The sequence below is a fragment of the Schistocerca nitens genome, chromosome 8 (assembly GCF_023898315.1).
Source record: "Schistocerca nitens isolate TAMUIC-IGC-003100 chromosome 8, iqSchNite1.1, whole genome shotgun sequence".
Lineage (NCBI taxonomy): Eukaryota > Metazoa > Arthropoda > Insecta > Orthoptera > Acrididae > Schistocerca > Schistocerca nitens.
Window position 1 is genome coordinate 550,980,548 of NC_064621.1, and position 17,020 is coordinate 550,997,567.

Here is a 17,020-nt window from a genome sequence, read left to right on the forward strand (position 1 = left end):
TACAAATAATAGGAATATTTTTAACAACAATAATTCCACCCGCCGCCGTACATTTGGTTAATCGGCCGGAAATGCAGTGTTTCTACATTCAAACAAATTATATAACAGCAATATAACTTCCACCCTCCGCCCCACACTTTGTCAGAGTGGCTTATGTAAGTGGATTGCCCCATTTAGAGCCCATATCTTCGCTAGCGTGATCCCCCATCCGTGTCTTTTGTCACCGAGTCACGTGTCCACAACGCCACCAGGCTGCATCAAACGTCGTGGTGGGCAGTGGTCATAATGTTTTGGCTGCAGGTAGAGTCGCAGCATCGTGCAGCACAAAGGAACCCTGTGCTACGTACACTGTCAATCCGAGCTTACTGGAGTAACGAGACTGGCAAATTCCAACATCAACTGAACGGGCCGTAGACAACTTTATTTGCGAATGGGTAAAGTAGCAAGAACATACAGCCAGCTGTGAGGTACACTGAAGACAAGACAGACAAAGGAACGAAAGAACCCTTTCGTATTTCTCGCTTACCTTAGGTGAGAGGCTTCAGCGAACGTGTAGGCATGATGGTGCACCTGCACATTCCGCAATTAACACTAGGCTGACCCTTGACAGGATGTTAGACGGGCTTTTCATAGGACGTGGAGGACGCATAAATTGGCCAGCCCGTTCTCCTGATCTTACACCTCTGGACTTCTTTCTGTGGGGTACGTTAAAAGAGAATGTGTACCGTGATGTGCCTACAACCCCAGAGGATATGAAACAACGTATTGTGGCAGCCTGCGGCGACATTACACCAGATGTACTGCGGCGTGTACGACATTCATTACCCCAGAGATTGCAATTGTGCGCAGCAAATGATGGCCACCACATTGAACATCTATTGGCCTGACATGTCGGGACACACTCTATTCCACTCCGTAATTGAAAACGGAAACCACGTGTGTACGTGTACCTCACCCCTCATGGTAATGTACATGTGCGTCAGTGAAAAAGACCAATAAAAAGGTGTTAGCATGTGGACGTAATGTGCTGATCCAGTCTCTTCTGTACCTAAGGTCCATCACCGTTTCCTTTGTATCCCTACGTAATTCGATGCTCTCCGATACACACGATCGAATAGTGGAGGAGTGGTACTCAAGCGTCAACTTTAGGCTTCAATATCTCCGGATGTAATTAACATTTTGCAATGCAACAAACGGCACTGATTACGTATTTGTTTATATGTTCAGATGTGCTAACAAAACTAACGGGTTTGCATTTAAAAAAACGTAGGTTTGTGTTAAAAAACATACTTCCGTGGATTTTTGTATGGTTTGTATTAATCAATTACACTAGCCCCTCTCCTCACGTTCGGTCTGTGGAATCGATTCGTCAGTATTTGATGTGGTTTACGAAATATATCCAGCGGTAATGTTAGGTGACTCACCCTGTATATTGGCGAGCCATTGTAGTAACACGTCAGTAAGCACCTTAAGATGACGAGCAGTTGTTTCGCCGAAATATTGTGCAACTTCCACAAATTATCCGACGCGACGCCCGTGAATCATTGAAGCACTGTACGATAATGTCTATACACTGACGCAAAAAAAATCGCAACATCAAGAAGACGTTTTATGGCATAAATAAAAGTTTAAAGACGATGTCTATTAACATTTTGGGCTAGTCGCATAAGAGTGAAGCTAGTAGCGTCACTATGAGGATCCAAATCGGGTTTGCTTTAAATACACGCTGTAACCATCGTGACCTGTAGTTACCTTCGAGACTGGACGTGGTGAGTTGATGTTAGCCAAGAATGCTTTTAAGGCGGCAAAGACGCCATTATGAACACCTCGCTGAATATAAACGAGGTCACGTAACAGCGCTTCGAGAAGCTGGATGTCCCTTCTGCGATACTGCAGGAAGACTTGGCAGGAATGTAGCCCTGTTCACGATTGCTGGTAGAGGTGGTCACGAGAATGTACTGTGGCAAGCAGACAGGGCTCCGGACGGCCACATGTCACTGCCGAGAGGGACTACAGTCGTGTTCGGTGTATGGCTCTGGCGCATCGTACTGCATCCGCAGCAGCAGTCTGAACAGTAGTTGGCACAACGGTGACAACGAACTGGTACAAGTCGACTATATGAATGCGTTGTCTGTTCTTTCGGAGATTCTTGTAGTTCGACGCCTCGATGGGCAATGAATCGTCAGCCTTCACTGCGGATGACCAACATCATTCGATCTGTGGCTGGAATCTGAAGCTAGCGAGCGCTGAGGACATGGACGGGGACTGTGGATAGGTGGCGCTCAGTGGGAATGAGCAGAGATAGTCCAAGATTGTGCGAAAAACACTGTGTCCCGATGGCGCAGTGTTTAACGGAACTGCCTATTAAGCAGGAGGTCCCGGTTCGAGTCTCAGTCCAGCACAAATTTTCACTCGTCTTCGCCAATTCCTCATGCACTTCCTTTCCTTTCCTTTCCTTCCCTTTCCTTTCCCTTCTCCCCACTCCCTCTTCAATTTACATCTGTTTCAGATCGGTTACTTCAAGGACAGCTTCGAGCCGGATCCCCTGTGTCGTACATTCCACTGAGCGCCATTCGCAACTTCAGTGATGTCAAGCGAGAGCTCAGTGGACGGCCGGGTGGAGGTCTGTTGTGTTTCCTGATGAAAGCTGATTATGGCTCCATGCCAGTGATGACCATGTCTTGCTTAGGAGGAGGCCATTTGGCGGCCTGCAACCAACCTGTCTGCGTGTTAGAGACCTACACCTGTAGCTATGATCTCAGGGTGCGATTTGACAGCAGGGACACTCTCGTTGTTATCTGATGCACCCTGACTACAAACCTGTACGTCAGTCTGGTGATTCGACCTGTTATGCTGCTATTCATGTAAAGCATTCCAGGGGGTGTATTCCAACAGGATATTGGTTCACCCACATACCACTGTTGTAACCTAACATTATCTACAGAGCGTCGACATGTTTATTTATTTATTGTTCCGTGGGACCACATTAAGGAGAAGTCTCCATGGTTATGGAACGAGTCAATACATGAAATTATAACACGATTGTAGAAACAGATATAATGAAATTTAAGAAACATATTCAGTTGTAGATTGTAGAAACAGATAAAATGAAATATAAGAAACATATTCAGGCGACAAGTCGTTAGTTTAAATAAAGAAAATCAAGAATGTAATACTGGAATTTGCTTAATTTTTTAGCTCTTCCAGGAGGTCCTCGACAGAATAGAAGGAGTGAGCCATGAGTTTCTTCAGTTTAGACTTAAAAGTGTTTGGGCTACTGCTAAGATTTTTGAGTTCTTGTGGTAGCTTATTGAAAATGGATGCAGCAGAATACTGCACTCCTTTCTGCACAAGAGTCAAGGAAGTGCATTCCACATGCAGATTTGATTTCTGCCAATATTAACTGAGTGAAAGCTGCTAATTCTTGGGAATAAGCTAATATTGCTAACAACAAACGACATTAAAGAAAATATATACTGTGAGGGCAATGTCAAAATTCCCAGACTATTGAATAGGGGTCGACAAGAGGTTTTCAAACTTACACCACACACAGCTCGAACAGCCCGTTTTTGAGCAAAAAATACGCTTTTTGAATCAGAAGAATTACCCCAAAAAATAATACCATATGACATAAGCGTATGAAAATATGCGAAGTAGACTACTTTTCGTGTTGAAATGTCACTTATTTCAGATACTGTTCTAATGGTAAATAAAGCGGCATTTAGTTTCTGAACAAGATCCTGAACATTGGTTTTCCACAACAGCTTACTATCTATCCGTACGCCTAGGAACTTTAACTGTTCCGTCTAGCTTATAACATGTCCATTCTGTCTGATTAAAATATCAGTTCTTGTTGAATTGTGAGTAAGAAACTATAAAAACTGAGTCTTACTGTGATTTAGCATCAAATTATTTTCCACAAGCCACGAACTTATTTCATGAACTACATTATTTGATAATGTTTCAATATTACACACAAGATCGTTCACTACCAAGCTGGTGTCATCAGCAAACAGAAATATTTTTGAATCACCTGTAATACTAGAAGGCACATCATTTATATAAATAAGAAACAGCAGTGGCCCCAGCACCGACCCTTGGGGAACGCCCCATTTAACAGTGCCCCATTGGGACTGAACATCACTACCACTCTCAATATTGCGGAGAATTACCTTCTGCTTTCTGTTCTTAAAGTAAGAGGCGAACCAATTGTAAGCTACTCCCCTTACTCCACAATGTTCCAACTTCTGCAGTAATATTTTGTGGTCAACACAGTCAAAAGCCTTCGTTAAATCAAAGAAAACACCTAATGTTCGCAACCTTTTATTTAGTCCGTCCAAAACCTCACAGAGAAAAGAGACTATAGCATTTTCAGTTGTTAAGCCATTTCTAAAACCAAACTGTACATTTGACAGCAAATTATGTGAATTTAAATGCTGCAGTAACCTTGTATATACAACCCTCTCGATAACTTTAGCAAACACCGATGGGATAGAAATAGGTCTATAATTGTCAACATTATCCCTGTCTCCCTTTTTATAAAGTGGCTTCATTACCGAGTACTTTAATCGGTCAGGAAACCGACCACTCCTAAAGGAAAAGTTACAGATATGGCTAAGTACTGGGCTAACGTACATGGAACAATACTTCAGTATTCTGATAGATACCCCGTCATATCCATGAGAGTTCTTGGTCTTTATTGATTTAATTATTAACTCAATCTCCCTCTTGTCAGTATCATGGAGGAGCATTTCAGGTAACAGTCTCGGAACACTTTTTTCTACGAGCGCTATATGATTCCCTGTTGGGACTAGGTTTCTATTTAGTTCACCTGCTATATTCAGAAAGTGATTATTAAATACTGTACATATATGCGACTTATCAGTAACACGGACATTCCCACTACGCACTGATTCTATATCCTCGACCTGTCTCTGCAGACCAGCCACTTCCTTTACGACTGACCATATGGTTTTAATTTTATCCTGAGACTTAGCTATTCTATCTGCATACCACATACTTTTTGCCTTCCTAATAACTTTTTTAAGCACCTTACAATACTGTTTGTAATGGGCTACTGCATTTAGATTGTGACTGTTTCTAACGTTTTGATATAATCGCCACTTTGTTCTACAAGATATTCTTATCCCTTTAGTCAGCCAACCAGGCTGCCTGTTTGTGCTAGAACCCTGTTTTGAACGTTCTAACGGAAAGCAACTTTCAAAGAGCATGAGAAAAGTCTTGAGGAAAGCATTATATTTATCGTCTACTGTAACAGCACTATAAACATCTTGCCGCTCTTGTTCCTTGATAAGGTTTACAAAAGTATCTACAGAAACTGGATCAGCTTTCCTAAAAAGTTGGTAACTATATTTAACATGTGTTGCAGCACAAAAATCTTTTAGACTTAAAATTTGTGCATCATGATCTGAAAGGCCATTCACCTTTTTGCTGACAGAATGCCCTTCTAGTAATGACGAATGAACAAAAATATTGTCTATGGTCGTTCTACTGTTACCTTGCACTCTCGTTGGAAAGAATACGGTTTGCATAAGATTATATGAATTAAGGAGGCCTACCAGCATCCTTTTCCTTGCACAATCACTTATACAATTTATATTGAAGTCACCACATAAAACTAACTTTTTGTATTTCCTATAAAGTGAACCAAGAACCTCCTCTAGCTTTAGCAAAAATGTTGTGAAATCGGAGTCTGGAGATCTATAAATAACAACAGTAAGAAGTTGAGCTCCACTAAATTTAACCACACCTGCACAACATTCAAACACCTTTTCAGTGCAGTACCTTGAAACATCAATTGACTCAAATGGGATACCGTTTTTCACATACATGGCTACTCTCCCACACCGCAAAGAGCTCCTAGAAAAGCTGCCAGCCAACCTGTATCCTGGTAAAGGAAGCCTCTGAATTATCTCCTTATTTAAGAAGTGTTCAGATATACCAAAAATATCAGAGTCAACATCTATAAGCAGTTCACTAACTTCATCTCTAATGCCTTGTATATTTTGATGAAATATACTAATTCCCTCATTAATCGGATACCTAAGCTTTGTCGAAAGTGGTTTCTTTGTTAGAGAGACTTCCCTTAGCAGGAATACCTGTCAGCTGACTTCAATCTAAAAAAGGTACAGCTCTAACACCCACAACTACCGGAATTTTCCCATGAGTGATCCCACCACCCCCACCTATGCTGTGACCTATAAGCTTTGCCAACCTCGCTTTTCCATACCTGTTGAGGTGCAGGCCATGTCTAGTGAAACCCGTCCTGCTGATAGACTCCACCGACACCACTGAAATGTGACTCATGCCTTTTGTCATCAGCGCACCCCCAAGTCTCATGTTATTACGCCTGACGGCTGTATTAAGATGAGGCCGATCGTGACGCTGAAACAGTTCCACGAAATGCACATTCGTGTTGCCAGTCTGAGTGGCTATCTTTTCCAGGTCACCATCTATGTCATACTCCCTGTTGTGTCGATTCCCTAAGGTCTCGACACAATGAGTGGCTAGGTGCACGCGAAACTAACGCAGACGGGCGTAAATTCTGAAACAGGAGACTGGATGAAAACTATAAAGAAAAGAAGAGAGATTTTAATATACTTAACTTTAATGTAGTCTTGTTCTTGTTGAAATACATCTCTTGCATAGTAGTAAGCAATTAGCAATGATACACATGGCGCCTTGCTAGGTAGTAGCGATGGACTAGCTGAAGGCTATTTAATCTGTCTCTCGGCAAATGAGAGGAATACTTGGTAGGTCTAGTCGCAAGCTATGTCGTCCGTACAACTGGGACGAGGTCATGTCCGTGTCTTGTGACCTGCCATGTGGTGGCGCTAGGATTGCGAGTACACAGTGGCGACACGCGGGTCCGACATGTACTACAGGACCGCGGCCGATTTAAGTTACCACCTAGCAAGTGTGGTGTCTAGCGGTGACACCACACTCCCCATCCCTATCAATACTATTACCAGCCCCACCCACAATCACTACCTGATCCTCTTTTGTAAAATCCCTACATAACCCTCCTATGTTAAAAGCCACCTGAGCCAATCCTGCATTAGGCTTCACAATGCTCGTGACCTGGTACTCACTCCCCAAAACTTCCTGCAACTGCTGGCCTACACCTCTACCATGAGAACTACCTAACAGCAGAACCTTCTTCTTTCTCTTAGACTTTGCAACTGTCCTAGCCACCGTAACTGCTGAGGTCTGCTGCATACTTCCTACATCTACAACTACTAGAGATTCCTCTCTACTAGACTCTGACAGTTGGTCATATCTATTACAAACACCAATAGTAAAACTATCTCCTTCTCCTAGCAGATCTCTTGCCAACAGCCAGCTCCCATTCCCCAACCCCTTCTCCCTTCTCATCCTATCTAGCTCCTCCTGTGCGTTTTTCAACTGTACCTGAAGGGCACAGATCTTACGCTCCTGCTCCTCAATCAACTTACTCTTGCTACATAACCTGCAGTTCCAGGAGAGGATCTCACCAGAATACCCACTGGCTTCCCCACTGCATTCCCCCCAGTGAAAATACTTCGAACAAGTCTCACACCGCAATCCACTACTCACGAACCTACGGCAAAGCCCACACTTCTCACTCATGGTAAAATTTTACAGTTATTGAAACAAGAAAACAACTTTATCTAAGTTCCGCTACTACAATAAGAAGATGTTAAAAACTGACTACAATAATCACAAACTTGCTCTACAAGGGAAGTAACTACTATTATTGACAGTATTAATCAACAACAAATGAGAATGTAACAAAATACTAACACAGAAAGAAAATCAAACGTCTAAAGACAGTAACGAAACTGAAAGCAGTTCGCAAAAATTTCTTCTAAAGTTGTTTCACCGGAAAACACCAAGAACACCGGTTGAAGACTACTAAAGTTCCTAAATAAACTACTGTAGACAAACAATTAATTAGTACTTAGCTTTCGATGCGCCGCTACAGCTGCAACTGGTCAGCGCGGAATGTAAACACGGGTAAGAGGTTAAGTTGCTTGATACGAAACACTCACAAATATCAGGTCACAACAAAATAAAGGCAGAGGTGAATGAAGAAACCACTAATAAGTCACTTATATAGTAAATATCACAAAAACCGTTAAAATATATATCTGAAACCTAAAAATAGATGAAAACTTTGAGAGCGATCTCACACGTCGTCACGCGCTTATGACGTCACACCAAAGATTGCCTGGGTCTACCCGATCACGAGACCTATATCCAGTCGAGCACATATGAGACATCATCGGACGACAACTCTAGCGTCATCAAAAAAACATCATGAACCGCATCCGTATTGACCGACCGAATCCAACAAATGCAACTCCATCCCTCAACCTGACATCCGACTCCTGTACAACACAGTCCATGCAGACTTGCTTGCTGGCGTCCAACACTGGCGATTACACCGGTTATTGAAGTACTAGAATTTCACACTTGCAATGGCTCACCTCAGGGCAACGGCCTTGCCGCAATGGATACACCGGTTCCGTGAGATCACCGAAGTTAAGCGCTGTCGGGCGTGGTCGGTACTTGGACGGGTGACCAACCAGGCCGCCATGCGCTGTTGACATTTTTCGGGGTGCACTCAGCCTCGTGATGCCAATTGAGGAGCTACAAGACCGAATAGTAGCGGCTTCGGTCAAGAATACCATCATAACGACGAGGAGAGCGGTGTGCTGACCCCTCGCCCCTCCTACCCGCATCCTTCTCTGAGGATGACACTGCGGTCGGATGGTCCCGGTAGGCCACTCGTGGCCTGAGGACGGAGTGCTAATGACTAATCTCGCGTTTGCCTGAACGTGTCATCTTGCAATGTCTGTTGTTGTTGTTGTGGTCTTCAGTCCTGAGACTGGTTTGATGCAGCTCTCCATGCTCCTCTATCCTGTGCAAGCCTCATCACCTCCCAGTACCTACTGAGGCCTACATCCTTCTGAATCTGCTTACTGTATTCATCTCTTGGTCTCCCTCTACGATTTTTACCCTCCACGCTGCCCTCCAGTGCTAAATTGGTGATTCCTTGATGCCTCAGAACATGTCCTACCAACCGATCCCTTCTTCTAGTCAAGTTGTGCCACATACTCCTCTTCTCCCCAGTTCTATTCAATACCTCCTCATTAGTTATGTGATCTACCCATCTAATCTACAGCATTCTTCTGTAGCACCACATTTCTAAAGATTCTATTCTCTTCTTGTCTAAACTATTTATCGTCCATGTTTCACTTCCATACATGGCTGCACTCCATACAAATACTTTCAGAAACGACTTCCTGACACTTAAATCAATCCTCGATGTTAACAAATTTCTCTTCTTCAGAAACGCTTTCCTTTCCATTGCCAGTCTACATTTTATATCCTCTCTACTTCGACCATCATCAGTTATTTTGCTGACCAAATAGCAAAACTCTTTTACTACTTTAAGTGTCTCATTTCCTAATCTAATACCCTCAGCATGACCCGACTTAATTCGACTACATTCCATGATCCTCGTTTTGCTTTTGTTGATGTTCATCTTATATCCTCCTTTCAAGACACTGTCCATTCCGTTCAACAGCTCTTCCAAGTCCTTTGCTGTCTCTGACAGAATTACAATGTCATCAGCAAACCTCAAAGTTTTTATTTCTTCTCCATGGATTTTAATACCTACTCCGGACTTTCCTTTCGTTTCCTTTACTGCTTGTTCAATATACAGATTGAATAGCATCGGGGAGAGGCTACAACCCTGTCTCACTCCCTTCCCAATCACTGTTTTCCTTTCATTCCCCTCGATTCTTATAACTGCCATCTGGTTTCTGTACAAATTGTAAATAGCCTTTCGCTCCCTGTATTTTACCCCTGCCACCTTCAGAATTTGAAAGAGAGTATTCGAGTCAACATTGTCAAAAGGTTTCTCTAAGTCTACAAATGCTAGAAACGTAGGTTTGCCTCTCCTTAATCTTTCTTCTAAAATGAGTCGTAGGGTCGGTATTGCCTCACGTGTTCCAACATTTCTACCGAATCCAAACTGATCTTCCCCGATGTCGGCGTCTACCAGTTTTGCCATTCGTCTGTAAAGAGTTCGCGTTAGTATTTTTCTGCTGTGCGTTATTAAACTTATAGTTCGGTAATTTTCACATCTGTCAACACCTGCTTTCTTTGGGATTGGAATTATTATATTCTTCTTGAAGGCTGAGGGAATTTCGCCTGTCTGCTCACCAGATGGTAGAGTTTTGTCAGGACTGGCTCTCCCAAGGCTATCACATAAATATGTCACCTAGATGAACGTACTTCCGAAATGTCATTATTCTACGTTAATTGTCATTTTTTGGTGTTGCGATTTTTTCCATCAGCGTTTTTGTTGTAAACAGCTGTCTATATTTCTCTGTCACATATGATAAATAACAAATAAACTGAAAAAATAAATTGAAGGGTGAACCAGTAGAGTAGGACTGACACCATCACTAGATTTCGCACAAAGCTTTTGTAGCTGTGCGAGGACTCCTCGTTCCGTAGGTGTCCGGAGCTTCCCTCCTGGAGTGATGCGCATGCGCGATGGGACGCGGAGGGTGCGAGCGTGCCAAGGCCGAGGTCGGTGACCAGGGTACGGCTTCTGGGCCGGGGGCCGCGCCGGGGCAAGGCCGCATCGACCGCCGACCGCCGACCGCCGACCGCCGGCCTCCAACAGCCGCTATGCGAGTACTCACTATATAGCAAAAGTGTGCTGGTAAGCCGGGCACCCAGACAGTAGCTGTCTGCCGCTGCCGCTGCCGTGGCGGTCGGCGCCGACGCGGTCACGTGGTCACAGCGTCCGTGAAGACGTCTTGCAGTCCACGTCCAACAAGACGGTTCCTTTCTGAATGAATGTCAGACCACGTCATTGTTGTTGTTGTGATATTCAGTCCGAATACTACACTACTGGCCATTGAAATTGCTACACCAAGAAGAAATGCAGATGATAAACGGGTATTCATTGGACAAATATATTATACTAGAACTGACATGTGATTACATTTTTACGCAATTTTGGTACATAGATCCTGAGAAATCAGTACTCAGATCAACCGCCTCTGGCCGTAATAACTGCCTTGATACGCCTGGGCATTGCGTCAAACAGAGCTTGGATGGTGTGTACAGGTACAGCTGCCCATGCAGCTTCAACACGATACCACATTTCATCAGGAGTAGTGACTGGCGTATTGTGTTGAGCCAGTTGCTCGGCCACCATTGACCAGATGTTTTCAATTGGTGAGACATCTGGAGAATGTGCTGGCCAGGGCAGCAGTCGACATTTTCTGTATCCAGAAAGGCCCGTACAGGACCTGCAACATGCGGTCGTGCATTATCCTGCTGAAATGTAGGGTTCCGCAGGGATCGAATGAAGGGTAGATCCACGGGTCGTAACACATCTGAAATGTAACGTCCACTGTTCAAAGTGCCGTCAATGCGAACAAGAGGCGACGGAGACGTATAACCAATGGCACCCCATACCATCACACCGGGTGATACGCTAGTATGGCGATGACGAATACACGCTTCCAATGTGCGTTCACCGCGATGTCGCCAAACACGGATGCCACCATCATAATGCTGTAAACAGAACCTGGATTCATCCGAAAAAATGACGTTTTGTCATTCGTGCACCCAGGTTCGTCGTTGAGTACACCATCGCAGGCGCTCCTGTCTGTGATGCAGCGTCAAGGGTAACTGCAGCCGTGGTATCCGAGCTGATAGTCCATGCTACTGTATACGTCGTCGAACTGTTCGTGCAGATGGTTGTTGTCTTGCAAACGTCCCCATCTGTTGACTTAGGGATCGAGACGTGGCTGCACGATCCGTTACAGACATTCGGATAAGATGCCTGTCATCTCGATTGCTAGTGATACGAGGCCGTTGGGATCCAGCAAGGCGTTCCGTATTACCCTCCGGAACCCACCGATTCCATATTCAGCTAACAGTCATTGGATCTCAACCAACGCGAGCAGCAGTGTCGCGATACGATAAACCTCAATGGTGATAGGCTACAATCAGACCTTTATCAAAGTCGGAAACGTGATATTACGCATTTCTCCTCCTTAGACGAGGCATCACAACAACGTTTCACTAGGAAAAGACGGTCAACTGCTGTTTGCGTATGAGAAATCGGTTGGAAGCTTTCCTCATGTCAGCACGTTGTAGGTGTCGCCACCGGCGCCAACCTTGTGTGAATGCTCTGAAAAGCTAATCATTTGCATATCACAGCATCTTCTTTCTGTCGGTTAAATTTCGCGTTTGTAGCGCGTTATCTTCGTGGTGTAGCAATTTTAATGGCCAATAGTGTAGTTTGATGCAGTCCTCCATCATACTGTGTTCTGTGCAAACCTCTTCGTCTCCGAATAACTACTACAACTTACATCCTTCTGAATCTGCTTATTGTATTCATCCCTTGGTCTTCTTCTACAATTCTTACTCCCCACTCTTCCCTTCAAAATTCAACTTATGAGTCCTTGACACCTCAGAATGTGTCCTATCAACCGACCCAATCTTTTAATCAAATTGTGCTACAAATTTCTTGTCTCCCCAATTCTGTTCAGTACCTCCTCATTAGTTAGGTGATCTATCAATCTAATCTTCAGCGTTCCTCGCATTCTTCTGTACCGTTTCAAAAGCATCTATTCTCTTCTTGTCTAAATTGTTTATCGTTCATGTTTCACTTCCATTCATGGCTGCATTCAATACCAACAATTTAGGAAAAGACTCCCTAACAATTAAATCTGTATTAGATGTTAATAAATTTCTCTTCTTCAGAGACACTTTTCTTGCTATGGTCAGTACACATTTTATATCCTGTCTACTTCGGCTGGCATCAGTTACTTTTCTGTCCAAATAGCGAAACTCATCTACTACTTTCAGTGTCTCCTTTCATAACCTAACTCCCTCAGCGGTACCTGATTTAAGTAGACTACGTTCCATTATCCTTGAAAGGTGGCAAGCCACTCTCTCACTTTAACTACACTGTCGGGCACCTTAATATTCGTATTTTACGTCATGATTTCCGTTTTCCCCAATACTAAATTTGGTATGTGTGGCTTATGACTTTTTTACGCGAGGGAATTGTGAGCAGAATGTTCTTATAACTGCACGTGTAGACTGTAGAGAACTTGTACTCGCCGGGCCATAGTGGAGGCGATGGAGAACAGGGAGAAGCCCAAAACAATTTGTAAAATTTTTGTAGGGAGCATGGGGGCTATGTAAGTAGTCTGTTTAGGTTTTTATGTTGGTAACGTCACGTAGCGCTCTGTATGAAAATCACTGACTGTGCTGTGTGCAGTCTGTGACTGGTGGGCATTGTTGGAATATTCGCGATTGTAGTGTTTGGCAGTTGGATGTGAACAGCGCGTAGCGTTGCGCAGTTGGAGGTGAGCCGCCAGCAGTGGTGGATATGGGGATGTTGTACTGGGACGATACGATCAGAGCAGCTGGTGCACGTGTTTAGTGCTGGACTATAGCTCCCCTGACTCCAAATTGTTTTACAGATATTTGATAAGCACGACTATCTGGGAAGCTTAACAGCCCTTTTTCAGAAACTGGAAATGGCTGGCCTAGAAAGATTAGGTCTCTTCGTAAATGAGGGGCTGTGGTACCGTCTAGGTAGACGTTTCTTGCCGAAACATGGACACGCTTACCGTGAGAACGACCCCTTCTTAGTCTAAAATCTTCTTTTTTCAGAGAAGAGAGAGTCTAAGATTATCTCTCCTCAGGACATGCAAAGCGGAGGCTTGCTCCCCCAGCATGGGGACCCCTGTGCTGTGTCCAGATTGGCTACCACGCCAGCAAAACAGTCAAGAGGGGAGATTCAATGAGTGGAGGACAGTTCGATTGATTTTTACAACGTGTAGGCGGGTTCCTTCTGATAATTCGGCTCCTGTACGAGGTTGGTCGAAAGTCACTGTGATTCTTTTCCTTCTTCATCTTCTGGTCCTCTCCTGGTGAAGAACTTCAGTTCTTTCCCTTGTGGGTGACACTCGTGGTCTGAGACTTGTGGTGGACTAAGAGCCAGTGAGTGTTTCCAACGGTGGAACTGCATATCATCTCGGACATACAGTGTGTCCCGAGGGTGGACTTATTCATCCTGAGTCGGCCGTCTGACGTTTGACAGTTGCATCACGCACAGTTATGTCTGCGAGTCAAATTGGTCTCACCAAAACACAAAACGGGTGCACCTCACAGTGAAATCAGCCTGGATTTCAGGTCTATGATAGGGAGGTTTCCCGTGTTCTAATAATAAGAACGCCAGACCGCATAGTTCGCAAGTTTTCGTGGACGCGTCAGAACATGAAAGCTGCCGCAGCGCGCCGCTCATAGCCCACGGGGTGACGTTTTCTGCTGGAGTCTGAATCGAGGTGAAAGGGTAAAGTACTGCTGCACTGCTTTAGGGTTGTTAAATGATATTCACAGCTCCCTGTTCTCTGTGAACCATAGTTTGGTCGAAGTTGATTCCCTTTGAATAGAGTTGAGTCTCACAGTGGATACAAGTAAACAAAGTCTGCGCTGTAAAAGGGATTAATTCAGGGGAGAACTTGAATAGTTTCCACCACAATGAATGCTATACTAATCAAATACCATTCCTTTCCTGATTTATGTTTGTCAGTTTTTTGCTAAGATTTATCAGCTCGATTGTAGTTATAAAAGGATGAATAAAAACACGTTATTATTTTTGTAAGCTTAAATACGACTCTTTTCTCATTCGTACTCCCCTAGCCTTTCGCTGTTTTTATTTTATTGTGGTGGTACATGGATACACCAGCAATTGAGAATGAAATTGTACTAATTTGGTTAATTTCGGCAGAAACGCAAGACACGTCGACAGCTGCGAGCAACCTGCATCCCTTCACGATTGATGTCTTGCCCGACGGCAATGTCATTTTTCAGCAGTATGATTGTCCGTGTCTCGGAGCCAGAACCGTGCTAGTAACGTTGTATCTCGGCGACCAAATTAGCCTGACGTAAATCCTATGGAACCCATCTAGGCGGCTATCGGACGCCATCACCGCGTACGCAAGTCATCTGCCCGTTATTTACGCGAATTGCGTGACCGGTGTGTAGACATCTGATTCCATATACCTCCACAAACTTACCGACAAGCCATCGGATCCCTGATACTCAGAATCAGTGAAGTATTTTTTTCCAAAGTCGGATAAACAGGCGATTAAGCAAGTGTTCATAATGTTTTGGCTCACCAGTGCAAAACATGTACAGGGTGTTTCAAAAATGACCAGTATATTTGAAACGGCAATAAAAACTAAACGAGCAGCGATGGAAATACACCGTTTGTTGCAATATGCTTGGGACAACAGTACATTTTCAGGCGGACAAACTTTCGAAATTACAGTAGTTACAATTTTCAACAACAGATGGCGCTGCGGTCTGGGAAACTCTATAGTACGATATTTCCCACATATCCACCATGCGTAGCAATAATATGGCGTAGTCTCTGAATGAAATTACCCGAAACCTTTGACAACGTGTCTGGCGGAATGGCTTCACATGCAGATGAGATGTACTGCTTCAGCTGTTCAATTGTTTCTGGATTCTGGCGGTACACCTGGTCTTTCAAGTGTCCCCACAGAAAGAAGTCACAGGGGTTCATGTCTGGCGAATAGGGAGGCCAATCCACGCCGCCTCCTGTATGTTTCGGATAGCCCAAAGCAATCACACGATCATCGAAATATTCATTCAGGAAATTGAAGACGTCGGCCGTGCGATGTGGCTGGGCACCATCTTGCATAAACCACGAGGTGTTCGCAGTGTCGTCTAAAGCAGTTTGTACCGCCACAAATTCACGAAGAATGTCCAGATAGCGTGATGCAGTAATCGTTTCGGATCTGAAAAATGGGCCAATGATTCCTTTGGAAGAAATGGCGGCCCAGACCAGTACTTTTTGAGGATGCAGGGACGATGGGACTGCAACATGGGGCTTTTCGCTTCCCCATATGCGCCAGTTCTGTTTATTGACGAAGCCGTCCAGGTAAAAATAAGCTTCGTCAGTAAACCAAATGCTGCCCACATGCATATCGCCGTCTCAATCCTGTGCACTATATCGTTAGCGAATGTCTCTCGTGCAGCAATGGTAGCAGTGCTGAGGGGTTGCCGCGTTTGAATTTTGTATGGATAGAGGTGTAAACTCTGGCGCATGAGACGATACGTGGACGTCGGCGTCATTTGGACCGCAGCTGCAACACGGCGAACGGAAACCCGAGGCCGCTGTTGGATCACCTGCTGCACTAGCTGTGCGTTGCCCTCTGTGGTTGCCGTACGCGGTCGCCCTACCTTTCCAGCACGTTCATCCGTCACGTTCCCAGTCCGTTGAAATTTTTCAGACAGATCCTTTATTGTATCGCTTTTCGGTCCTTTGGTTACATTAAACCTCCGTTGAAAACTTCGTCTTGTTGCAACAACACTGTGTTCTAGGCGGTGGAATTCCAACACCAGAAAAATCCTCTGTTCCAAGGAATAAACCATGTTGTCTACAGCACACTTGCACGTTGTGAACAGCACACGCTTACAGCAGAAAGACGACGTACAGAATGGCGCACCCACAGACTGCGTTGTCTTCTATATCTTTCACATCACTTGCAGCGCCATCTGTTGTTGAAAATTGTAACTACTGTAATTTCGAAAGTTTGTCCGCCTGAAAATGTACTGTTGTCCCAAGCATATTGCAACAAACGGTGTATTTCTATCGCTGCTCGTTTAGTTTTTATTGCCGTTTCAAATATACCGGTCATTTTTGAAACACCCTGTACTTAAAAAAAAGCAATGTGTATAATTTTAAAACTGTACATACTGTCCTTTGTCAGTCTAGATAGCTGAGTGGTCGGTGAGGTAACGGCCATGCGGAGGGCCTGAGGCTGACTCCTAGTACTACCAGGAAATTCCCTTCATGGGAGAACCAGTACGGGGTGCACTCAGCTTGGATAGACCAACTGCGGTCCAAGATCGAGAAACCCGACAATGACCGGCAGAG